This window comes from Oncorhynchus nerka, linkage group LG17 (assembly GCF_034236695.1).
Source record: "Oncorhynchus nerka isolate Pitt River linkage group LG17, Oner_Uvic_2.0, whole genome shotgun sequence".
Lineage (NCBI taxonomy): Eukaryota > Metazoa > Chordata > Actinopteri > Salmoniformes > Salmonidae > Oncorhynchus > Oncorhynchus nerka.
In genome coordinates this window covers 39,518,407-39,545,273 of record NC_088412.1, presented here as the reverse complement: position 1 = coordinate 39,545,273, position 26,867 = coordinate 39,518,407, and the positions used below count along the sequence as shown (strand labels likewise).

Below are 26,867 nucleotides of genomic sequence, written 5' to 3'. Positions count from 1 at the left end.
ATGGTTACCTACAAGGAAACACGTGCCTTCATCATTGCTTTGCACAAAAATGGCTTCACACGCAAGGATATTGCTGCCAGTAAGATTTCACCTAAATCAACCATTTATCGGATCACCAAGAACTTCAAGGAGAGCGGTTCAATTGTTGTGAAGAAGGCTTCAGGGCGCCCAAGAAAGTCCAGCAAGCGCCAGGACCGTTTCCTAAAGTTGATTCAGCTGCGGGATCGGGGCACCACCAGTACAGAGCTTGCTCAGGAATGGCAGCAGGCAGGTGTGAGTGCATCTGCACGCACAGTGAGGCGAAGACTTTTGGAGGATGGCCTGGTGTTAAGAAGGGCAGCAAAGAAGCCACTTCTCTCCAGGAAAACATCAGGGACAGACTGATATTCTGCAAAAGGTACAGGGATTGGACTGCTGAGGACTGGGGTAAAGTAATTTACTCTGATGTATCCCCTTTCCGATGGTTTGGGGCATCCGGAAAAAAGCTTGTCCGGAGAAGACAAGGTGAGCGCTACCATCAGTCCTGTGTCATGCCAACAGTAAAGCATCCTGAGACCATTCATGTGTGGGGTTGCTTCTCAGCCAAGGGTCACTCACAATTCTTTCTAAGAACACAGCCATCAATAAAGAATGGTACCAACACATCCTCAGAGAGTAACTTCTCCCAACCATCCAGGAACAGTTTGGTAACGAACAATGCCTTTCCAGCATGATGGAGCACCTTGCCATAAGGCAAAAGTGATAACTAAGTGGCTCGGGGAACAAAACATAGATGTTTCGGGTCCATGGCCAGGAAACTCCCCAGACCTTAATCCCATTAAGAACTTGTGGTCAATCCTCAAGAGGCGGGTGGACAAACAAAAACCCACAAAGTCTGACAAACTCCAAGCGTTGATTATGCAAGAATGGGCTGATCAGTCAGGATGTGGCCCAGAAGTTAATTGACAGCATGCCAGGGCAGATTGCAGGTCTTGAAAAAGATGGGTCAACACTGCAAATATTGACTCTTTGCATCAACTTCATGTAATTGTCAATAGAAGCCTAAATTAATTGTAATTATACCTCAGTATTCCATAGTAACATCTGAAAAAAATATATAAAGACACTGAGGCAGCATACTTTGTGTAAATTAATTAATATTTGTGTCATTCTCAAAAGTTTTGGCCACAACTGTATTTCTGATCAATATTATGTTTTAACGGACCAAAAATGAGCTTTTCTTTCAAAAACAAGGACATTTCTAGGTGACCTCCAACTTTTGTGTGTGTATATATATATATATATATATATATATATATATATATATATATGTATATTTTATATCACCACCTTTATGGGTTCTTCACTATTTCACCATTATACATATTTAATATTTTCTTTACTTTTCCTCAGGTAACCATATCCAATTCATCCTATATACTGACACTGTATGTTTTTCTACTGGTCTTTAAGTATCCTGTACTGTACCTTTACCTGTATATTTTCTACCAGTCCTACCATTTCATATTCTATATACAGTATATTCATACTGTGGCCTTCTTCTGTGGTGACAGAACAGGTTGATCAAAGGGGTGTACCCCGCCAGCCCTTCCTTCTGACTGTTTGATGTCATAGCAATCCTGGCTACCATGAACATGTGCTCTGACCCCTCTGAAGGATTCAAATGGTCCCCCACCATTGATTATGTTGTTATTAGTTTGCTAACGTGCCATTTTAATTATGCTCACTGTATAGCTGAATATTGAGGCCTCTGTCTGTCTCTAGCTCTCTGCCAAAACCTGCAGCCCCATGTCTGTGAGAGAAGGTGAGAAAAGGGACTGGGGATGATAGCGAGACACAGAGACAGTGTCTGTTTTTCTCGGAAACAAGGCCAGATTTGCATGCCACTGAGACAGGTTCTCAGAAACCTTGTGTTAAGAATAATTTGTTCTTTTAGCTGCACATGCAGGATTTGACATGAGATCATACCATAAGGTGTGATCTCGGGTATATAAGATGCTGTCTTTTGTAATGGGCAGAACTCAGGAGAATTATCAGTATGTTTGATCTTTGACTTCTGTCTACAGCTGTATTCTAATTAAAATATCTTAATTTTATATATGCACATTTTGAGTGTTCCTTATTTGTTAAGTAAATAACGGAGCCCAGAAAAGTGGAACCAACACTTCCATGGGCCTCATTGCCAAAATCCAGGTGCACCTGCCCTTCAGGTAACTAGCTATATCACTCACTACCTCTGCCTGTGAGGTAACTACATCATACACTGTACTAAGGAGGAAGATTACGAAGAAAGAGGCAAGTAGGGGGAGGGAGTGAGATGGGGGAGGGGGGATAGTTACTTTGTGTAGTAGATGCTATACACATTGATTGACTGACTGACTGACTACAGATCATGTTAACTACATCTTACTATAAAATCATATAATATAAAATATTCCCTCTGCATGGCAATCAAACAAGCTAAGCGTCAGTATAGAGACAAAGTAGAGTCGCAATTCAACGGCTCAGACACAAGAGGTACTGTATGTGGCAGGGTCTACAGTCAATCACGGAATACAAAACGAAAACCAGCCCCGTCGCGGACCAGGATGTCTTGCTCCCAGACAAACTAGATACATGTTTTGCTCGCTTTGAGGACAATACAATGCCACTGACACCGCCCTCTACCAAAACCTGTGGACTCTCCTTCACTGCAGCCGACGTGAGTAAAACATTTGAACGTGTTATAACCCTCGCAAGGCTGCAGGCCCAGACGGCATCCCCAACCGCGTCCTCAGAGCATGCGCAGACCAGCTGGCTGGTGTGTTTACGGACATATTCAATCAATCCTTAATCGCAGTCTGCTGTTCCCACATGCTTCAAGAGGGCCACCATTGTTCCTGTTCCCAAGAAAGCTAAGGTAACTGAGCTAAACGACTACCGTCCCGTAGCACTCACTTCCGTCATCATGAAGTGCTTTGAGAGACTAGTCAAGGACCATATCACCTCCATCCTACCTGACACCCTAGATCCACTCCCATTTGCTTACCGCACCAATAGGTCCACAGACGACGCATGTTTATGTTTTATCTGTCGGCCGCACTCAGGCTCTGTGTGTAGTTAATCCGACCATCTCTGCCTAGTCAACGCCATTTTACCTGCTGTTGTTGTGCTAGCTGATTAGCTGTTGTTCTCTCACCTACTGTTTTAGCTAGCTCTCCCAATCAACACCTGTGATTACTGTATGCCTCGCTGTATGTCTCTCTCAAATGTCAATATGCCTTGTATACTGTTGTTCAGGTTAGTTATCATTGTTTTAGTTTACAATGGAGCCTCTAGTTCCACTCTTCATACCCCTGATACCTCCCTTTTCCCACCTCCCACACATGCGGTGACCTCACCCATTACAACCACCATGTCCAGAGATACAACCTCTCTTATCATCACCCAGTGCCTGGGCTTACTTCCGCTGTACCCGCACCCCACCATACCCCTGTCTGCGCATTATGCCCTGAATATATTCTACCATGCCCAGAAATCTGCTCCTTTTATTCTCTGTCCCCAACGCTCTAGGCGACCAGTTTTGATAGCCTTTAGCCGCACCCTCATACTACTCCTCCTCTGTTCCGCGGGTGATGTGGAGGTAAACCCAGGCCCTGCATGTCCCCAGGCACCCTCATTTGTTGACTTCTGTGATCGAAAAAGCCTTGGTTTCATGCATGTCAACATCAGAAGCCTCCTCCCTAAGTTTGTTTTACTCACTGCTTTAGCACACTTTGCTAACCCTGATGTGCCGTGTCTGAATCCTGGCTCAGGAAGGCCACCAAAAATTCTGAGATTTCCATACCCAACTATAACATTTTCCTTCAAGATAGAACTGCCAAAGGGGGAGGAGTTGCAGTCTACTGCAGAGATAGCCTGCAAAGTAATGTCATACTTTCCAGGTCCATACCCAAACAGTTCGAACTACTAATTTAAAAAATTGCTATCTCCAGAAATAAGTCTCTCACTGTTGCCGCCTGCTACCGACCCCCCTCAGCCCCCAGCTGTGCCCTGGACACCATTTGTGAATTGATCGCCCCCCCCATCTAGCTTCAGAGTTTGTTCTGTTAGGTGACCTAAACTGGGATATGCTTAACACCCCGGCAGTCCTACAATCTAAGCTAGATGCCCTCAATCTCACAAATCATCAAGGAACCCACCAGGTACAACACTAAATCTGTAAACAAGGGCACCCTCATAGACGTCATCCTGACCAGCTGGCCCTCCAAATACACCTCCGCTGTTTTCAACCAGGATCTCAGCGATCACTGCCTCATTGCCTGTATCCGCTATGGATCCGCAGTCAAACGACCACCCCTCATCACTGTCAAACGCTCCCTAAAACACTTCTGTGAGCATGCCTTTCTAATCGACCTGGCCCGGGTATCCTGGCAGGATATTGACCTCATCCCGTCAGTTGAGGATGCCTGGTCATTCTTTAAAAGTAACTTCCTCACCATTTTAGATAAGCATGCTCCGTTAAAAAAAATGTAGAACTAAGAAGAGACATAGCCCTTGGTTCACTCCATACCTGACTGCCCTCGACTAGCACAGAAACATCCTGTGGCGGACTGCAATAGCATCGAATAGTCCCCACGATATGCAACTGTTCAGGGAAGTCAGGAACCAATCAATACACGCAGTCAGTCAGGAAAGCAAAGGCCAGCTTCTTCAGGCAGAAATTTGCATCCTGTAGCTCTAACTCCAAAAAGTTCTGGGACACTGTGAAGTCCATGGAGAACAAGATCACCTCCTCCCAGCTGCCCACTGCACTGAGGCTAGGTAACACGGTCACCACCGATAAATCCATATTTATGGAAAACTTCAATAAGCATTTCTCAACGGACTTCTTCCTGGCTACTCCAACAACGGCCAACAGCTCCGCCCCCCCCCCCCCGCAGCTACTCGCCCAAGCCTCTCCAGGTTCTCCTTTACCCAAATCCAGATAGCAGATGTTCTGAAAGAGCTACAAAACCTGGACCCGTACAAATCAGCTGGGCTTGACAATCTGGACCCTCTATTTCTGAAACTATCCGCCGCCATTGTCGCAACCCCTATTACCAGCCTGTTCAACCTCTTTCATATCGTTTGAGATCCCCAAGGATTGGAAAGCTGCCGCAGTCATCCCCCTCTTCAAAGGGGGAGACACCCTGGACCCAAAACTGTTACAGACCTATATCCATCCTGCCCTGCCTATCTAAGGTCTTCGAAAGCCAAGTCAACAAACAGGTCACTGACCATCTCGAATCCCACCGTACCTTCTCCGCTGTGCAATCTGGTTTCCGAGCCGGTCACGGGTGCACCTCAGCCACGCTCAAGGTACTAAACGATATCGTAACCGCCATCAATAAAAGACAGTACTGTGCAGCCGTCTTCATCGACCTTGCCAAGGCTTTCGACTCTGTCAATCACCATATTCTTATCGGCAGACTCAGTAGCCTCGGTTTTTCTGATGACTGCCTTGCCTGGATCACCAACTACTTTGCAGACAGAGTTCAGTGTGTCAAATCGGAGGGCATGCTGTCCGGTCCTCTGGCAGTCTCTATGGGAGTGCCACAGGGTTCAATTCTCGGGCCGACTCTTTTCTCTGTATATATCAATGATGTTGCTCTTGCTGCGGGCGATTCCCTGATCCAACTCTACACAGACGACACCATTCTGTATACTTCCGGCCCGTCCTTGGACACTGTGCTATCTAACCTCCAAATGAGCTTCAATGCCATACAACACTCCTTCCGTGGCCTCCAACTGCTCTTAAACGCTAGTAACACCAAATGCATGCTTTTCAACCGTTCGCTGCCTGCACCCGCACGCCCGACTAGCATCACCACCCTGGATGGTTCCAACCTAGAATATGTGGACATCTATAAGTACCTTGGTGTCTGGCTAGACTGTAAACTCTCCTTCCAGACTAATATCAAACATCAATATCAAATATCAAACATCTAAAATCAAATCTAGAGACTGCTTTCTATTCCGCAACAAAGCCTCCTTCACTCACACCGCCAAACTTACCCTAGTAAAACTGACTATCCTACCGATCCTCGACTTCGGCGATGTCATCTACAAAATAGCTTCCAATACTCTACTCAGAAAACTGGATGCAGTTTATCACAGTGCCATCCGTTTTGTTACTAAAGCACCTTATACCACCCACCACTGCGACCTGTATGCTCTAGTCGGCTGGCCCTCGCTACATATTCGTCGCCAGACCCACTGGCTCCAGGTCATCTACAAGTCCATGCTAGGTAAAGCTCCGCCTTATCTCAGTTCACTGGTCACGATGGCAACACCCACCCGTAGCGCGCGCTCCAGCAGGTGTATCTCACTGATCATCCCTAAAGTCAACACCTCATTTGGCCGCCTTTCGTTCCAGTTCTCTGCTGCCTGTGACTGGAACGAATTTCAAAAATCGCTGAAGTTGGAGACTTTTATCTCCCTCACCAACTTCAAACATCTGCTATCTGAGCAGCTAACCGATCGCTGTAGCTGTACATAGTCCATCGGTAAATAGCCCTACCCAATTTTACCTACCTCATCCCCATACTGTTTATATTTATTTACTTTTCCGCTCTTTTGCACACCAATATCTCTACCTGTACATTGACCATCTGATAATTTATCACTCCAGTGTTAATCTGCAAAATTGTAATTATTCACCTACCTCCTCATGCCTTTTGCACACAATGTATATAGACTCTCTTTTTTTTCTACTGTGTTATTGACTTGTTAATTGTTTACTCCATGTGTAACTCTGTGTTGTCTGTTCACACTGCTATGCTTTATCTTGGCCAGGTCGCAGTTGCAAATGAGAACTTGTTCTAAACTAGCCTACCTGGTTAAATAAATGTGAAAAAAAACAATATATAAAAAAAATAAAACACACTGCACACTGTCCTAACCCATCTGGACAAGAGGAATACCTATGGGAGAATGCTGTTCATCGACTACAGCTCAGCATTTAACACCATAGTACCCTCCAAACTCGTCATCAAGGTCGAGACCCCGCCCTGTGCAACTGGGTACTGGACTTCCTGACGGGCTGCCCCCAGGTGGTGAGGGTAGGTAAAAACATCTCCACCCCGCTGATCCTCAACACTGGGGCACTACAAGGGTGCGTTCTGAGCCCTCTCCTGTACTCCCTGTTCACCCACGACTGCGCGGCCATGCACGCCTCCAACTCAATCATCAAGTTTGCGGACGACACTACAGTGGTAGGCTTGATTACCAATGACGAGACGGCCTACAGGGAGGAGGTGAGGGCCCTCGGAGTGTGGTGTCAGGAAAATAACCTCACACTCAACGTCAACAAAATAAAGGAGATGATTGCGGACTTCAGGAAACAGCAGAGGGAGCACCCCCCTATCCACATCGACGAGACAGTAGTGGAGAGGGTAGTAAGTTTTAAGTTCCTCGGCGTACACATCACGGACAAACTGAATTGGTCCACCCACACAGACAGCGTTGTGAAGAAGGCGCAGCAGCGCCTCCTCAACCTCAGGAGGTTGAAGAAATTCGGCTTGTCACCAAAAGCACTCTTCTACAAACTTCTACAGATGCACAATCGAGAGCATCCTGTCGGGCTGTTGTTAGTGTAATTTAATTATGCCAACATCAATTGAAAACCCTTAATCTATTTTATGAGAATTTCTAAGATTCTTGTTTGCATAAAATAGACGCAGACCAGTCTTTCAATAAAAGGTAACATAATTTATTCTCGGAGCACGCTCCCACTTAACCACAAGCAACAGTTTATATACAGATCATGATGTCATTTCATTGCTTTAACAGAATCCCCTCCTCTCGACCGGGACAAAGTGAGGTGAAAAGTTCATTCTAATTTACTAACACACTCCCAGGTAACTTTTGACCCCTCAACATTATCGATCACCACTGAGCTGACAGTTCTAATTAACAGAAAACCTAGGAATGCACTCACTGCCTTATCTAAAAACCCCAGAGCTAAGTTTCTGTAGGTTCAACGTTAGGTTAACGATCTTATTTGTTTACACAGTCCCCAACCCATTAGTTTCTTCCTAGTTGGAATGGTGTTCATTAACTTTAATTACTCCTTGTCCGTGTCACACAATCCCTTCTTATGAACTCATATTGTTAATCAGATATAATAAAACAGAGTATAAGTTTACTTAGTTACAATTCTATTTAAAATGGGGATATTGTTTATTCATTTATTCATAATAATCCCAACAGCTGTATCACTGCCTGGTACGGCAACTGCTCCGCCCACAATCGTAAGGCTCTCCAGAGGGTAGCGAGGTCTGCACAACGCATTACCGGGGGCAAACTACCTGCCCTCCAGGACACCTACACCACCCGATGTCGCTGGAAGGCCATAAAGATCATCAAGGACAACAACCAACCGAGCCACTGCCTGTTCACCCTGCTATCATCCAGAAGGCGAGGTCAGTACAGGTGCATCAAAGCAGGGACTGAAAAACAGCTTCTATCTCAAGGCCATCAGACTGTTAAACAGCCACCACTAACATTGAGTGGCTGCTGCCAACATACTGACTCAACTCCAGCCACTTTAATAATGGGAATTGATGTAAAATATATCACTAGCAACTTTAAACAATGCTACTTAATATAATGTTTACATTATTTATCTCATATGTATACGTATATACTGTACTCTATATCATCTACTGCATCTTTATGTAATACATGTATCACTAGCCACTTTAAACTATGCCACTTTGTTTAAATACCCTACATTACTCATCTCAATTGTATATACTGTACTCGATACCATCTACTGCATCTTGCCTATGCCGTTCTGTACCATCACTCATTCATATATCTTTACATACATATTTTTTTTATCCCTTTACACTTGTGTGTATAAGGTAGTAGTTGTGGAATTGTTAGGTTAGATTACTCGTTGGTTATTACTCCATTGCCGGAACTAGAAGCACAAGCATTTCGCTACACTTGCATTAACATCTGCTAACCATGTGTTAGTGACAAATCAAATTTTATTTGATTTATAATGGCACGGGACTTTTTAGCATATCTTGTCAGCTAAATGAACACGACTACAGCCTATGGCATGGAGCATAGCCAGAAAACATACAGTAAGCCAACGCATATTCTGTTCTTCTGAAATACATTTTCTTAACATCATGTTTCTTTAGACCTGAATAAAATAATGGATTTATTGTGATGTTGAATATTAAATTGATTTATTAGACTTTAAAAAAATATGTTTCAAAGGCGCACATCAGTGGCTTGTATGCATGGTAGTCTGGCGATGCCTAATGTGATTATATTAATTAACAGTCAATTACCATGAGACTGGCAGTCTTTTTCATGACAATAACCGGCTGACATGGGTAGGGCTCGTTCTTAAAATTCATGCGAGTACAGGGCTCTAATCTTCTACATTTGACCAATAGAGGTCCCCATATTACTTGTTTCTCTTTTATCCTGTGATATTTTCTTAGTCTCTCACAGACTTACAGCCATACTGACAACCAGTCTACTACTATAATGTATGAATTGTATGTATCCTCTCTCCACTTCCCCCACCAGTTGTCTTTCTCTCAGTGGTCAGGGCCAGACCATGCTGTCAGTGCTGGTGTTCAGTACCCTGCTATGGCTATCTCAAGCTGCTGCTCTCCTACCACCGCTGGATGTTCGAGCAGCACGGACACATCACCACCAAAGTCTGGGTGGTATGTAAAGCTATGCCAGAGACGGTGGAAACGCTCTTTGTACTTCTCACTCTAGGACTGGTGTTCATTTTTCTGTAGTATATATATATATATATATATATATATATATATATATATATATATATATATGGATGGATGGAATAATAGTGGTATTGTAATTGCTGGTAATGGTATTTGTGGCAATAGTACATGCATTGGCAAAATCATTAACAGGAGAGGTAGCTGCAGTTGTACCACAGAACAATGAAACAAATATTTCACTGGACGTATACATGTGAAGCATCCACTTGGCGTTTCCACTCACTACCAAATATGGTAGTGAGAGGAAGCCCAGTAGCCGGCAGCTGGAAAATGTAGAAGATGGATTTTGGCCGACATTCTGCACATTTTCTCAACGGTGATCTCAAATACAGTTTTCTGTTCCCAAAACTGAAATATGGTATGAACAGAATGGACTAGGTTTTGTGGATTTTACCCGTTGCATCATTTTTTATTTGTGTTGTTTAGGAGTGCAAAGGCGAATTGAGCAGTGGTGGAAAAAATACTCAATTGTCATACTTGTGTAAAAGTAAAGATACCTTAATAGAAAATTACTCAAGTAAAATACTACTTGAGTAAAAGTCTAAAAGTATCTGGTTTTAAATGTACTTAAGTACAGTGGTGTACAAAGTAAATGTTATACATTAAATTCCTTATATTAAGCAGTGGTGGATGTACTTAAGTATCAAAAGTAAAATCCAAAAAGCAAAACAGCTAGACCTTTTAGATGGTTTGAGCTTTTCTGAAAAGACCTCAGAAAACAAGTCCTGCAATGCTGAACAGCTTTTCACAGGCAGCTGATGCAGGTAAGGGTGTTTAACCTCAGAGAAAGCTTACAGACTGCTGGGAACGACTCCATATGATCAGCTGAACCGGTATCCGTCCAGCTGTTTGGAGCTTTCTTGTGCTGGAGACATTTTCATGGCACCTGATGAACTAGTGCCATCACTTAGCTGCAGCAAGGGTTCTTCCACGTGATCCATGATGTAGTCCATTCCTGAAATACAAGGAAGATTACAATAGAATGCAGTTATGATCCTATATTAATCCATCCCCATCCATATAAACTAAAGAACAGGGCTAAGTAGGCTACCCATTGGACTGAACCACAAAGTCAGGAATGTAGTTTAAATGAGTGGTTCTTAAATCTATGAAGTGTCAAAATGTACACTATACACAGTGGTTTATGAATAATAAAATACTGTTAATTAACGACATGCTGTCTTAGCCATTCTGATGGTGGCGTCATCCTTTGTTCACGTTGTTTTGAATTTGGGGAGAAGGATCGCAGCTGCTATCAGTTCAGGGTCTTGAAACATGTGGCTGAAGTGCTTCAGTCCCAGTTGTAGCGCATCCACCAGAGGCTTACAGTACTTCAGGGACAACTTGATTCGGTCAAGTTGTGATCAGCAGGTTGATAGTTGGAAGTAGCCATCCCATCTGGACATTGGTTCAGCCTGCCGGATGTTGGTGGCCGTTGCGACTGGGCTCATGGTGGCAGCATACTCTGTGAGGAAGGCGAGTTCAGCTGGATTGAACTTATGAAAATATATATATATAATAATACTGTGTTTCCTAACCCCATACAAAAGGGGACCACTAACCATTTCACCTGATTTGAACTACAGTAATCAATGGCTGGATGAGTAGTTGAATAAATGGATCAATGATAGTGTATGGCTACAACATGTGAAACCATTATTAGTCCCCAAACAAAGGCTCAGGAACCACTGCAACAGATTTAGACAACATTCAAGACCTTAAAAAACCTCTTAAACCACTTAAGCCTACCCCTTACTTTTTCGAACATTCTGTTAAAAATCGTGCAACATTTCAGCGTCCTGCTACTCATGCCAGGAATATAGTATATGCATATGATTAGTATGTGCGGATAGAAAACACTCTGACGTTTCCAAAACTGGTTAAATCACGGCTGTGACTATAACAGAACGTGTGTTTCATCGAAAAGCGCAAGAAAAACTGATCACCGAAAACTGGAAAAAATATCAATGCGCCACTTGCATGTATTGTCTATGGGACAGCAAATTAGATAGGGCTGAGATTGCAAGTCCTACAGCTTCCACACGATGTCGCCAGTCTTGTCAATTGCCTGGGCGTTGTTTCTTGGTCAAACGAGTAAGAGAGACCCCATTCCTTCCGGTCTCCGACAGGATGTTTTGGAAGAGAGATTTCCCGACCATGATTTGAAGACGTGGAGCTATTGAATACACATCGCCCCGTGATCAATTTGATAGATTATTAACGTTTACTAATACCTAAAGTTGGATTACAAAAGTATTTCGAAGTGTTTTGTGAAAGTTTATCGTTAACTTTTTTAATTAAAAAAAATGACGTTGCGTTTTAAAACTGTGTTTTTTCCTGGATCACACACTTTTCATAGATCGATATTTAGGGTATATATGGACCGATTTAATAGAGAAAAAGACCCAATAGTGATGTTTATGGGACATCTAGGAGTGCCAACAAAGAAGCTCGCCAAAGGTAATGAATGTTTTATATTTTATTTCTGCACTTTGTGTAGCGCCAGCTATGCTAATTATTTTGTTTTACGTCCCCTTCAGGTATTTCGGGGTGTTGCATGCTATCAGATAATAGCTTCTCATGCTTTCGCCGAAAAGCATTTTAAAAATCTGACTTGTTGGCTAGATTCACAACGAGTGTAGCTTTAATTCAGTACCCTGCATGTGTGTTTTAATGAACGTTTGAGTTTTAACGAGTGCTATTAGCTATTAGCGTAGCGCACTTGCATTTCCAGATGGCTAGGTGGGCTTTCAGAGTGGAGGTTATTAAAGAGGCTGCGAATTTTTGCAGCTTTTTGTTAAAAATCGCACAAAATTTCAACGTCCTGCTACTCATGTCAGGAATATAGTATATGCATATGATTAGTATGTGTGGATAGAAAACACTCTGAAGTTTCTAAAACTGGTTACATCCTGTCTGTGACTATAACAGAACGTGTGTAGGAGGCAAAATCCCAAGGAAAACTGTTCACAAAAAACACAAAAAAATATCCCTCCGCCAGTCTCTGTATTGTCTATGGCAAGGGAAAATAGATAGCGTCCAGTTTACAGTTCCTACAGCTTCGACACGATGTCGCCAGTCTTGGTAATTGGGTTGAAGTTTATCCTTGGTGAAATGAGAAATAGGCACTTCCTGTCGTCGAGTACACCGGAGGAAGTTATGAAAGGGAGAATATAGACCATGATTTCAAGACTTGCTGCTGTTGAATACAGATCGCCCCGTGATCAATTTGATCGATTATTAACGTTTACTAATACCTAAAGTTGGATTACAAAAGTAGTTTGAAGTGTTTTGTCAAAGTTTATAGGCAACTTTTTTAATTAAAAAAAATGACGTTGCGTTTTGGAAAGCAGTTTTTTCCTGGATCAGACGGGCTTCATAAATGGACATTTTGGGTATACATGGACGGATTTAATCGAAAAAAAGACCCAATTGTGATGTTTATGGAACATATAGGTGTGCCAACAAAGAAGCTGTTCAAAGGTAATGAATGTTTTATATTTTATTTCTGCGTTTTGTGTAGCGCCGGCTACGCTAATTATTTTGTTTACGTCCCCTTTGGGTATTTCGGGGGTTGCATGCTATCAGATAATAGCTTCTCATGCTTTCGCCGAAAAGCATTTAAAAAATCTGACATGTTGGCTAGATTCACAACGACTGTAGCTTTAATTGAGTACCCTGCATGTGTGTTTTAATGAAAGTTTGAGTTGTATCGAGTACTATTAGTTGTCACTCTGAAATTTCCGCTGATGTTGATCCCTGTACAGGGACAGCAGCCATAAAAGGTTGTTTAAATTACGACAAAATAATACATAATCCTTACTTACATTGGAACCTCAGTCTTTGCAGAGCACTCTGACGGCTGCCTCTCCTTTGTCTTTGACGATCGTCAAGAGTCTTTCTACAGCCATGCACCAAGAGTTCCACCTTGTAGCATTCGGGCGCAGCAGCTGGAGGTCGCAAGCATCTTCAACCATTTCGGCTGCAAGTGTGGATCTTCCGCATTTGTTCCAAAGTGCTTGGCACTTGCCAAATGTTGAATGGGACACTTTTTTGTAAGCCTCATTGAATGTTGCTTTCAGGGCATCGAATGTAGATACTAAGTTGAGTAGGTGGCAAGCAGAGCGCTGGTGCTTCAGCATCTGGTACTCAAAACCATAATCTTCATTCAGGATCATTGTCACATCAACAAACTACAATTCTTCACTCCTCTTATTCCTTGTCACCATCTTCCTGTCCTGGCTGAGCTGCTTCACCACCCACTGTCTCGTTGTTTTCATCTTCTCCAAAAACTTGGAAAGCTTTCAAGAAGTTAGAGCTGTTGTTCTCACAATCTTAACCCGGATTTCAAACTCAGAATGCTTGTAATTTAACTTCTTGCGTCGAGCCATCCCAGATCCGGGATCGTGACTACAGCCTCAAGCCCATTACCATAACGCAACGTTAACTATTCATGAAAATCGCAAATGAAATGAAATCAATATGCTAGCTCTCAAGCTTTGCCTTTTGTTAACAACACTGTCATCTCAGATTTTCAAAAATATGCTTCTCAACCATAGCAAAACAAGCATTTGTGTAACAGCATTGATAGTTAGCATAGCATTTAGCGTTAGCATTCAGCAGGCAACATTTTCACAAAAACCAGAAAAGCATTCAAATAAAATAATTTACCTTTGAAGAACGTCGGATGTTTTCAATGAGGAGACTCTCAGTTACATAGCAAATGTTCAGTTTTTCCTGAAAGATTATTTGTTTAGGAGAAATCGCTCCATTTTGTGCGTCACGTTTAGCTACTAAAAAAACCTGTATCCAGGATTGTGTAAATCTATCCGCAAAAGCTCATTAGCATAACACAACGTTAACTATTCATGAAAATCGCAAATGAAATTAAATCAATATGCTAGCTCTCAAGCTTAGCCTTTTGTTAACAACACTGTCATCTCAGAATTTCAAAAATATGCTTCTCAACCATAGCAAAACAAGCATTTGTGTAACAGTATTGATAGCTATTGATAGCTAGCGTAGCATTTAGCATTAGCATTCAGCAGGCAACATTTTCACAAAAACCAGAAAAGCATTCAAATAAAATAATTTACCTTTGAAGAACTTCAGATGTTTTCAATGAGGAGACTCTCAGTTAGATAGCAAATGTTCAGTTTTTCCTGAAAGATTATTTGTGCAGGAGAAATCGCTCCGTTTTCTGCGTCATGTTTGGCTACCAAAAAAACCCGAAAAATCACTCATCAAAACGTCAAACTTTTTTTCCAAATTAACTCCATAATATCGACTGAAACATGGTAAACGTTGTTTAGAATCAATCCTCAAGGTGTTTTTCACATATCTCTTCATGATATGTCGTTCGTGGAAGTCTCCTCTCTCCCCAGAATCACATGGATGAATGTGTGCAGCTTGTAGGTTACGCAGCAATTTCAACAAAGGACACCGGGCGGACACCTGGTAAATGTAGTCTCTTATGGCCAATCTTCCAATGATATGCCTACAAATACGTCACAATGATGCAGACACCTTTGGGAAACGGTAGAAAGGGCAGGCTCATTCCTGGCGCATTCACAGCCATATAAGGAGACATTGGAACACAGAGCGTCAAAAATCCTGCTCATTTCCTGTTTGAAGTTTCATCTTGGTTTCGCCTGTAGCATCAGTTCTGGGGCACTCACAGATGATATATTTGCAGTTTTGGAAACTTCAGAGTGTTTTCTTTCCAAAGCTGTCAATTATATGCATAGTCGAGCATCTTTTTGTGACAAAATATTGCGCTTAAAACGGGCATGTTTTTTTTATCCAATAATGAAATAGCGCCCCCATAGCTTCAACAGGTTGTTCAAGCACAACACAAAGGTGTGCGATCCTCTCAACCATTTACAGGCCAGGGCTGCAGAGCATCTGCATCTATCTGGGTCTATCCAAGTGGGCTGTAACACCAATGAAGCTCTGTCTTCTTGCAGACCAGCAGTCGGTGGTGATGTGGTCAACTCCTCTCATGGCCTCAGTCACCTTCATTTACTTGGAGGCTTCATCAATCCTGGATTTCAGCCTTGATAAGATCTTTAGAGGTAGGCTACAGATCCTGGACAAACTCTCTGAACGGTTCTACAACAGCAAATGGTTGGAGTCCTTGGGAACACATACTTCACTTCAAGTCTTCATGTGCTGTGCTTGATGGTGGAGGGAGTCTTTTTTTCCTTTTTTTTATTTATTTCACCTTTATTCAACCAGGTAGGCAAGTTGAGAACAAGTTCTCATTTACAATTGCGACCTGGCCAAGATAAAGCAAAGCAGTTCGACACATACAACGACACAGAGTTACACATGGAGTAAAACAAACATACAGTCAATAATAAAGTATAAACAAGTCTATATACGATGTGAGCAAATGAGGTGAGATAAGGGAGGTAAAGGCAAAAAAAGGCCATGGTGGCAAAGTAAATACAATATAGCAAGTAAAACACTGGAATGGTAGATTTGCAATGGAAGAATGTGCAAAGTAGAAATAAAAATAATGGGGTGCAAAGGAGCAAAATAAATAAATAAATTAAATACTGTAGGGAAAGGTAGTTGTTTGGGCTAAATTATAGGTGGGCTATGTACAGGTGCAGTAATCTGTGAGCTGCTCTGACAGTTGGTGCTTAAAGCTAGTGAGGGAGATAAGTGTTTCCAGTTTCAGAGATTTTTGTAGTTCGTTCCAGTCATTGGCAGCAGAGAACTGGAAGGAGAGGCGGCCAAAGAAAGAATTGGTTTTGGGGGTGACTAGAGAGATATACCTGTGTGTGCTACAGGTGGGAGATGCTATGGTGACCAGCGAGCTGAGATAAGGGGGGTCTTTACCTAGCAGGGTCTTGTAGATGACATGGAGCCAGTGGGTTAGGCGACGAGTATGAAGCGAGGGCCAGCCAACGAGAGCGTACTGGTCGCAATGGTGGGTAGTATATGGGGCTTTGGTGACAAAACGGTCTATTTCAGTCTATTTCACTGTGATAGACTGCATCCAATTTGTTGAGTAGGGTATTGGAGGCTATTTTGTAAATGACATCGCCAAAGTCGAAGATTGGTAGGATGGTCAGTTTTACAAGGGTATGTTTGGCAGCATGAGTGAAGGATGCTTTGTTGCGAAATAGGAAGCCAATTCTAGATTTAACTTTGGATTGGAGATGTTTGATATGGGTCTGGAAGGAGAGTTTACAGTCTAACCAGACACCTAAGTATTTGTAGTTGTCCACGTATTCTAAGTCAGAGCCGTCCAGAGTAGAGATGTTGGACAGGCGGTCGGTTGAAGAGCATGCATTTAGTTTTACTTGTATTTAAGAGCAATTGGAGGCCACGGAAGGAGAGTTGTATGGCATTGAAGCTTGCCTGGAGGGTTGTTAACACAGTGTCCAAAGAAGGGCCAGAAGTATACAGAATGGTGTCGTCTGCGTAGAGGTGGATCAGGAGAGTCGGTCCAAGAATTGAACCCTGTGGCACCCCCATAGAGACTGCCAGAGGTCCGGACAGCAGACCCTCCGATTTGACAATCATTTGAGAAACCAAGGCTGTCGAGTCTGCCGATGAGGATGTGGTGATTGACAGAGTCGAAAGCCTTGGCCAGATCAATGAATACGGCTGCACAGTAATGTTTCTTATCGATGGCGGTTAAGATATCGTTTAGGACCTTGAGCGTGGCTGAGGTGCACCCATGACCAGCTCTGAAACCAGATTGCATAGCAGAGAAGGTATGGTGAGATTCGAAATGGTCGGTAATCTGTTTGTTGACTTGGCTTTCGAAGACCTTAGAAAGGCATGGTAGGATAGATATAGGTCTGTAGCAGTTTGGGTCATGTGTGTCCCCCCCTTTGAAGAGGGGGATGACCGCAGCTGCTTTCCAATCTTTGGGAATCTCAGACAGAGAGACACAGAGACAGAGACAGAGACAGAGACAGAGACGACAGAGAGGTTGAACAGGCTAGTAAATAGGGGTGGCAACAATTTCGGCAGATCATTTTAGAAAGAAAGGGTCCAAATTGTCTAGCCCGGCTGATTTGTAGGGGTCCAGATTTTGAAGCTCTTTCAGAACATCAGCTATCTGGATTTGGGTAAAGGAGAAATGGTGGGGGCTGCGGCGGGTTGCTGTGGAGGGTGCTGTGGAGGGCAGTTGACCGGGGTAGGGGTAGCCATCTGGAAAGCATGGCCAGTCGTAGAGAAATGCTTATTGAAATTCTCAATTATAGTGGATTTATCAGTGGTGACATTGTTTCCTAGCCTCAGAGCAGTGGGCAGCTTATTCTCCATGGACTTTACAGTGTCCCAGAACTTTTTTGAGTTAGTACTACAGGAATGCACATTTCTGTTTGAAAAAGCTTGCCTTAGCTTTTCTAACTGCCTGTGTATATTTGTTCCTAACTTCCCTGAAAAGTTGCATATCACGGGGGCTATTCGATGCTAATGCAGAACGCCACAGGATATTTTTGTGCTGGTCAAGGGCAGACAGGTCTGGAGTGAACCAAGGACTATATCTATTCCTAGTTCTACATTTTTTGAGAGGTGCATGCTTATTTATGATGGTGAAATAGCCAGGCATCATCTATTGACGGGATGAGGTCAATGTCATTCCAGGATACCCCGGCCAGGTCGATTAGAAAGGCCAGCTCGCAGAAGTGTTTCAGGGAGCATTTGACAATGATGAGGGGTGGTTGTTTGGTCGCAGACCCATTACGGATGCAGGCAATCGGGCAGTGATCACTGAGATCTTGATTGAAAACAGCAGAGGTGTATTTGGAGGGCGAGTTAGTTAGGATGACATCTATGAGGGTGCCCGTGTTTACTGATTTGGGGTTGTACCTGGTAGTTTCATTGATAATTTGTGTGAGATTGAGGTCATCAAGCTTAGATTGTAGGATGGCCGGGGTGTTAAGCATGTCCCAGTTTAGGTCACCTAGCAGCACAAGCTCAGAAGATAGATGGGGGGCAATCAATTCAAATATGGTATCGAGGGCACAGCTGGGGGCAGAGGGAGGTCTATTGCAAGCGGCAACAGTGAGAGACTTGTTTCTGGAAAGGTGCATTTTTAGAAGTAGAAGCTCAAATTGTTTGGGTGCAGACTTAGATAGTAATATAGAACTCTGCAGGCTATCTTTGCAGTAGATTGCAACACCGCCCCCTTTGGCAGTTCTATCTAAGCGGAAAACTTTATAGTTAGCGATGGAGATTTCAGGGTTTTTGGTGGTTTTCCTAAGCCAGGATTCAGACACGGCTAAGACATCTGGGTTGGCAGAGTGTGCTAAAGCAGTGAGTAAAACAAACTTAGGGAGTAGGCTTCTACTGTTAACATGCATGAAACCAAGGCTTTTACGGTTACAGAAGTCAACAAATGAGGCACTGCAGGACCTGGATTAACCTCCACATCACCAGAGGAACAGAGTAACAGAGGAGAAGTAGGATAAGGGTACGGCTAAAGGCTATATGAACTGGCCGTCTAGCACATCCAGTGAGTGGTTGGGCTGACTGGGGACACGGCGTTTCAGACAGTTAGCAGGCCGGGGCTAAACAAGCTAGCAGTTAGTAGACCGGGGCAATCTAGCAGTTAGCAGGCCGGGTTAGCAAGCAAGCAGCTAGCAGGGGCTAGCAGTTAGCAGACCAGGCAGGCAAGCTAGCAGTTAGCAGACCGGGACCGGCAAGCTAGCAATTAGCAGACCGGGTTAGCAAGCAAGCAGATAGCAGGGGCTAGCAAGTTAGCCTTTGGGGGACGTCGCGATGGGGGTAAGTCTGTTTTTGCCTCTTTGTGCGGTGACGTCGATAGACCAGTTGTGGAATTAGTAGGGTTCCAAGTAGCTCTAGCTGTTTAGTAGAATGGGCCTTCAGCGGGCGTCGCACCTGAGGGGTCTGTTGGAGTCCTCGGCCAGATTATGTCGGTATTCCAGTCGTAGGGGATCTGCGGGGTTCCGTGCCCCGTACCGGCTGTAGAAGGGGTCCGGATATTGTAGCCCAGGAGTATGCTTTGGTGGTAGCACAGGAGCCCTGATTGGGCTAGCTTCAAGCTAATTGGCGCTTGCTCTGCGATGGAAACGCTAGCCAGGAGTAGTCATCCGTGATTGCGGTTAGCTAGTTGTGAAGATCCAGATGAAAATCTTCAGTTTGCGGTAGGAATCCGGGGATAAAAATAATAGATCCATTATGCTCTGGTTAGTCACGTTGTTCGAACTGGCGAGAGCTTTCCGAGCTGAAGGTTAGCTGATGACCGCTGGCAATGGTTTGCTGACTGATAGCTGGTAGTTAGCCAGCTAGCTTCAGTTGAGGGATTCCAGATCCGAAGTAAATATAAATACTTTAGAAAAAAAAGCAGATCCACGCCACATTGGGTGAGGCGGGTTACAGGACAGTATTTAGAAGTTGAGGTTTAGCAAAATATTTGAAAAGTTATGCGAAGAAAAAGATGTAAAACGATATATACAAGGGACACGACAGGACAAAGACGTCTGACTGCTACGCCATCTTGGATTCTGTTTTGATGGGACTGTTTTAATTTTGGCTATCAACACCAACGCAGGAGATTATTTTGCACCAATGAGTGTTAATTTCACTCTTATAGAGTGAAATTAGTTCCTGAATCAATGCTAGAAATGTTACACTGAAGAATGAACACTAGCTGTGATGCTAGTGTTGATGCTGTGTACCATCAAGATTACTCTACTTCACAACAAAGTCATCTATTGGTCTATTGTTCAAGATGACATATTGGAATGGGAAATGGAGGAGAGAAATAAAGAAGGGGAACTGAAGAAAGTGTTAGAAAATTTCTCCCACTGTGTTTAGGGCCGTAACATTCTTACCGGTTCACGCTGTCAATCTCTGCTTGTCAGCAAGGTTGATGTCAGCACCATGGGACACTTTTTAGCAGAAACCCCCATGGTCCAACACACACAATCCCCCTGTGTCTTTCTCTATGTCGTGTGAACACCCATTATTTTCTTATATATAGATTTTTGGGGGGAAATATGAAGGCATACAATTTACAATTTGTGGTTTAACTACAAACATATCATTTTCTAATTGGAACAAGACCCCCTCCCCGCCCGCCCTCCCTCCCAACAAACAAGAAAGTGAAAAAACAAACAAAAGGAGCCCCCAAAAAACAAACATATAATATGAAAATATGGAATAAGGATAAAAAAGGATGACCAATACTCATGACACACTCATGACCAAACAAATGAGTGTGATCAAACATACAGTTGAAATCGGAAGTTTACATACACCTTAACCAAATACATTTAAACTCAGTTTTTCACAATTCTTGATTTATTTCAGCTTTTATCACATTCCCAGTGGGTCAGAAGTTTACATGCACTCAATTAGTATTTGGTAGCATTGCCTTTAAATTCTTTAACTTGGGTCAAATGTTTCGGGTAGCCTTCCACAAGCTTCCCACAATAAGTTGGGTGAATTTTGGCCCATTCCTCCTGACAGAGCTGGTGTAACTGAGTCAGGTTTGTAGGCCTCCTTGCTTGCACACACTTTTTCAGTTCTGTCCACAAATTTTCTATAGGATCTGGTGATGGCCACCCAATACCTTGACTTTGTTGTCCTTAAGCCATTTTGGCACAACTTTGGAAGTATGCTTGGTGTCATTGTCCATTTGGAAGACCCATTTGCGACCAAGCTTTAACTTTGACTGATGTCTTGAGATGTTGCTTCAATATATCCACATAATTTTCCTACCTCATGATGCTATCTAATTTTGTGAAGTGCACCAGTCCCTCCTGCAGCAAAGCACCCCACAACATGATGCTGCCACCCCTGTGCTTCACGGTTGGGATGGTGTTCTTCGGGGTGCAAGCCTCCTCCTTTTTCCTCCAAACATAGCGATGGTCATTATGGCCGAAACAGTTCTATTTTTGTCTCAACAAACCAGGGGACATTTCTCAAAAAAGTACGATCTTTGTCCCCACGTGCAGTCTGGCTTTTTTATGTCGATTTTTGAGCAGTGGCTTCTTCCTTGCTGAGCGGCCATTCCGGTTATGTCGATATAGGACTCGTTTCACTGTGGATATAGATACTTTTGTACCGGTTTCCTCCAGCATCTTCACATGGTAATTTGCTGTTGTTCTGGGATTGATTTGCCCTTTTTGCACCAAAGTACGTTCATCTTTTCCCATGGTGTTTATACTTGCGTACTATTGTTTGTACAGATGAACATGGTACCTTCAAGCGGTTGGAAATTGCTCCCAAGGATGAACCAGGCTTGTGGAGGTCTACAATGGAGGTCTTGGCTGATTTCTTTTGATTTTCCCATGTGTCAAGCAAGAGGCACTGAGTTTGAAGGTAGACCTTGAAATACATCCACAGGTACACCTCCAATTGACTCAAATGATGTCAATTAGCCTATCAGAAGCTTCTAAAGCCATTACGTAATTTTCTGGAATTTTCCAAGCTGTTTAAAGACACAATCAACTTAGTTTATGTGAACTTCTGACCCAGTGGAATTGTGACACAGTGAATTATAATTGAAATAATCTGTCAGTAAATAATTGTTGGAAAAATTACTTGTGTCATGCACAATGTAGATATCCTAACCGACTTGCCAAAACTATAGTTTGTTAACAAGAAATTGGTGGAGTGGTTGAAAAATGAGTTTTAATGACTCCAACTTAAATGTATGTAAACTAATGACTTCAATTGTATGTGGGAGAAATTGAGCATCCTTCTCACGCATCATTTGTGTATTGGGAACATTGAACTGAATTAAACCTAACCGAGCACAGGGGAAAAATGGTTAAGCCATCAAATTGACTTCCAAAAACACCTATTTGATTTTTGTGTCGTGGTAGTGTGTGATAGTTGCTAGATAATCAGTCAGAGTATTGTATTGTAAAACGATTGGTGATTTATATATGACATTTATATTGTCTCTCCTTTTGGTCTTCTTTTAGTGCAGCCATGTAGAGGAGGAATATGAGTGAGTATGGAAATAATATACATATTTAAATTTGGAATTTATTGCCAACTGAATTGGTAACTGAATTTCTCTCTCTCTTTCACACAAACATTTGCTTCCACCCCTCTCTTTGCTAGGGGGGAGCAGGCGGAAGGTGAGTGGGTTGCTAAAGCTGAGGTGTTAGTGTTGTCATTGTTGGGCCATACTTGGCCTTGCATGTGGAAGTCTATGACCCTGTTATTATTAGCCATTTCTCTCAGCTCCTATTGCTTTCAGCATACTGCTGACAAATGGTTTTTAAAGCCCCAATCCTCTGCCCTCTATTAGCCACACACTCTCCATCTCACTTTTCACTCTCCATCTCGCTCCATTCCTTTAATCGTCTATCTTTTTAATCATCATTCTAATGTCTCTTTCCATCCCATTGTCTCATTTGTGTCATTTTCTTCTCCACACTTGTCTTTCTTCGTTTTGTCCCAGTCTACCACATTGCCCTGATTTCGTCAGTGCCCCATGTCCCTTATCTTGTCCTCTGAACTGCTCTCTGACTTTTTCTCTATCCATTTGCCACCCCTCTCTCCAGAGGAGGCAGAGGAGGAGCAGGAGGCAGAGCCAGAGGAGGAGCCAGAAGAAGAACCGCAGGAGGAGGATGGAGGAGGTAAGACTAGTTGTCTCTCAAATGACACCCTGTATGTACAATAATACTGCACTACCTTTGGATGTGTCTCAAATGACAATCTTATATCCCCTACAACAACACAACACTACTTTCAACTGTCCGGGTCCCAAATCACACCCCATATCCCCTAAACACTCTACTACTTTAACTTAACAATGGCTGTCTCAAATTACACCCTATATCCTGTATAACACTACACCACTTTAGACGAGAACCATGTGCCTTTCTCCATGTGGCTAAAAGTAGTGCATTAATGCTATTTGGGTTCTTAATTGGATTCATTCCAACATTTTTTTTTTCTTGTTGTTTTGATATAAACTCAGCATAAAAAGAAACATCCCTTTTTTAGGACCCTGTCTTTCATAGATAATTCTTAAAATCCAAATAACTTCACAGATCTTCATTGTAAAGGGTTTAAACACTGTTTCCCATGCTTGTTCAATGAACCATAAACAATTAATGAACATGCACCTGTGGAATGGTCGTTAAGACACTAACAGCTTACAGATGGTAGGCAATTAAGGTCACAGTTATGAAAACTTAGGACACTAAAGAGGTGTGAAAAACCCAGCAGCTTTGCAGTTCTTGACACACTCAAACCTGTGCGCCTAGCACCTACTACCATACCCCATTCAAAGGCAGTTCAATATTTTGTCTTACCCATTCACCCTCTGAATGGCACACATACACAATCCACGTCTCAATTGTCTCAAGTCTTAAAAATCCTTATGTAACCTGTATCCTCCCCTTTATCTACACTGCTTGAAGTGGATTTAACAAGTGACAATAAGAGATCATAGTTTTCACCTGTATTCACTTGGTCAGTCTATGTCACGGAAAGAGCAGGGGTTCCTAATGTTTTGTACACTCAGTGTATATCCTCATATGTAGAACATTTGTAATTACTTCTTGCATGTACATGTGTTAACATGTGTATAGATAATTATGAAAGCTTGTACAGTACAATTCTCAGAAAACAACATTTCCCTCTAGTAGCTGTTGGGGTCACACAGTTGTAGTCAATGATGTGGCCAATGATCCCTTAACATGCACCTCCCTCCTTCCCCCCTGTTTTTCCTATTTGCACTTGTCTTTACCTTCTTTCTTCTTTTATCAATTTTCTTCTTCAATCTTTTATCCCATCTCTATCTTTCTCTCACCATTCCTCTCTCTCTCTCTCTCTCTGTCTCTTATCTCTCTCGCTCTCTCTCTCTCTCTCTCTCTCTCTCTGTCTCTTCTCTCTCTCGCTCTCTCTCTCTCTCTCTCTCTCTGTCTCTTCTCTCTCTCGCTCTCTCTCTCTCTCTCTCTCTCTATCTATCTATCTATCTATCTATCTATCTATCTATCTATCTATCTATCTATCTATCTATCTATCTATCTATCTATCTAAGGCCCATGGTGCCCCAGCTAGCCCCTCCCAAGATTCCAGAGGGGGATAGGGTGGACTTTGATGTGAGTGATGCCATATCATATCAAGGAATTGGCCCACTATCTGATTGGCTGTTCCCCTTCCATTTCAAATTCACTACTGAACATTAATATAGATGTTTGTAAGATGCAGCTTGTAGCTCCGCTTTACACCACATCTCTAATCTATTTAATCTCAATCCTCTCTCTTTCCCTCTCTCCCTCTCTCAGGACATCCAAATGAAGAGGATGGAGAAGGATCTCCTGGAGTTGCAGAGTCTGATTGATGTCCACTTTGACCAGAGGAAGAAGGAGGAGGAGGAGCTCATTGGGCTGAAAGACCGAATTGTGAGTCAACTCCCTGTTTACTTCATGTTGACGTGTTAAAATAGAACAGAGGAAGTACAACCTTAACTACCTGAACTTGTCCAACAACAATGCTCATGTTTTGCTTTTACGCTTCGTCCCAACAGAACACGACCCTGGTCAAGGAGCGCACAAGCTCATGATCAAACATGTGGACATGAAACAGTCCAAAGTCCTTTCCTCTCATCCTTTCCCTCTCTCATCCCCACAGGAGAAGCGTCGGTTTGAGAGGGCAGAGGTGCAGCGAGTTCAAGCGGAGAAGGAGCGGGACCGGCAGAACAGGATTGCGGTAGGCCAAAACATACCGTTGTGATACATCAGGATTGTGATAGGGTCAACTTCACAACCCTGTGGGGGTAGAGACAAATAGACACCACTGTGGTACCCCAGGATTGCGGTAGGCCTGAATATACACCCCTCTTGTACCTCGGGATTGTGGTAGGGCCGGGTACACACCTGTGGTACCCCTGGTTTTAAGCAACAGATAGACTTGTGTTAAGAATGTATTTTTCCTTTCTAACTTCATCATTGTCTCATGCTCAGGAAGAACGGCAGAGAAAGGAAGATGAGGAGGCTAAAAAGAAGAACGATGACGAGGCCAAGAAGAAGAAGGTTCTTTCCAACATGGGGGCCAACTTTGGGGGCTTCCTGCAAAAGGTATTTATGTTCACTGTCATTCACTTGTTAGCTTTAGGAACAGATTTTTGGATTCATGCAGTAAATGTGTTTTATGAAGCTAAATATCTATTTTGTTGGTCAACATACAGTTGCGGGCCAAATGTTCTGTCAGACTGTTTTAAGCATAGAAATAGAATCACAACATTCTATATGGTTTTAAGTTTGTGTGTTTGACATATGTTTCAGGCGGAGCATCGTGGGAGGGGGAAGCGTCTAATGGGGAGAAAGATCAAGAAGAAGACCTTGGCTGAGAGACGACCCACACTGGAGATCGACACCCTGAGAGAGAGGGCGCCCTGAAGTCAGTCCTGGCCGATCACACACGCCTCCCCAAGCCAAATGCACATGGGCCTAAATCTTCCTCACACCACCACATCAGAGTTTTCTACAATTCATGTCCAAAGCCCACCCACCTGGCTACCAACTGTGTTGCTATGTTTACCAGCTGTTACCCCCTCCCACCTTCTCTTGGTCTCCCAGGCAACGAGCTCAGGAGATGTGGAACTGGATCTACACGCTGGAGTCGGATAAGTTTGACTTCATTGATCACATGAAGAAACAGAAATATCAGGTGGGAAGACCTGGACATGTACCAAAGGCAGAATCCATAGATGTTTAGGCTTGTGTGTGAGCGACTGTGTACATCTGTTGTGTAGTATTCGTGTAATCACTGATGCATTGTGATCTCTTATATCATTTTTTGGTGTGCAGATTATCATTCTCTTGAATAGAATCACAAGTGCCCAGAAATTGTAAGTACAGTAACCCTCTTCTTGGTTTCTTTATATGAACTTTGTAGCCACTTTTTTAAGTAACTTGTGTTTGTATGGTATGTGCATTTATCTACAAGTAATTGTTTCTGAATTTAGGTATCTTTCTCCCTATGTCTCTACCCTGTAGTAAAAAGGTCCATGGTAAGGGGAAGGTTGGCGGTCGGTGGAAGTAAAGCTCCCGCTCTCATAGGGCTGAAGGGAGAAGACAACTTTAGAGGGAACAAGAAAGGAGGGAGATC

General features: G+C 43.0%; 1 pseudogene; it reads left to right on the top strand.

Moving 5' to 3' along the window:
• LOC115145226 (troponin T, slow skeletal muscle-like) lies at window positions 1-26,801 on the top strand (annotated as a pseudogene).
• The last annotated feature ends 66 nt before the right edge of the window (window positions 26,802-26,867 follow it).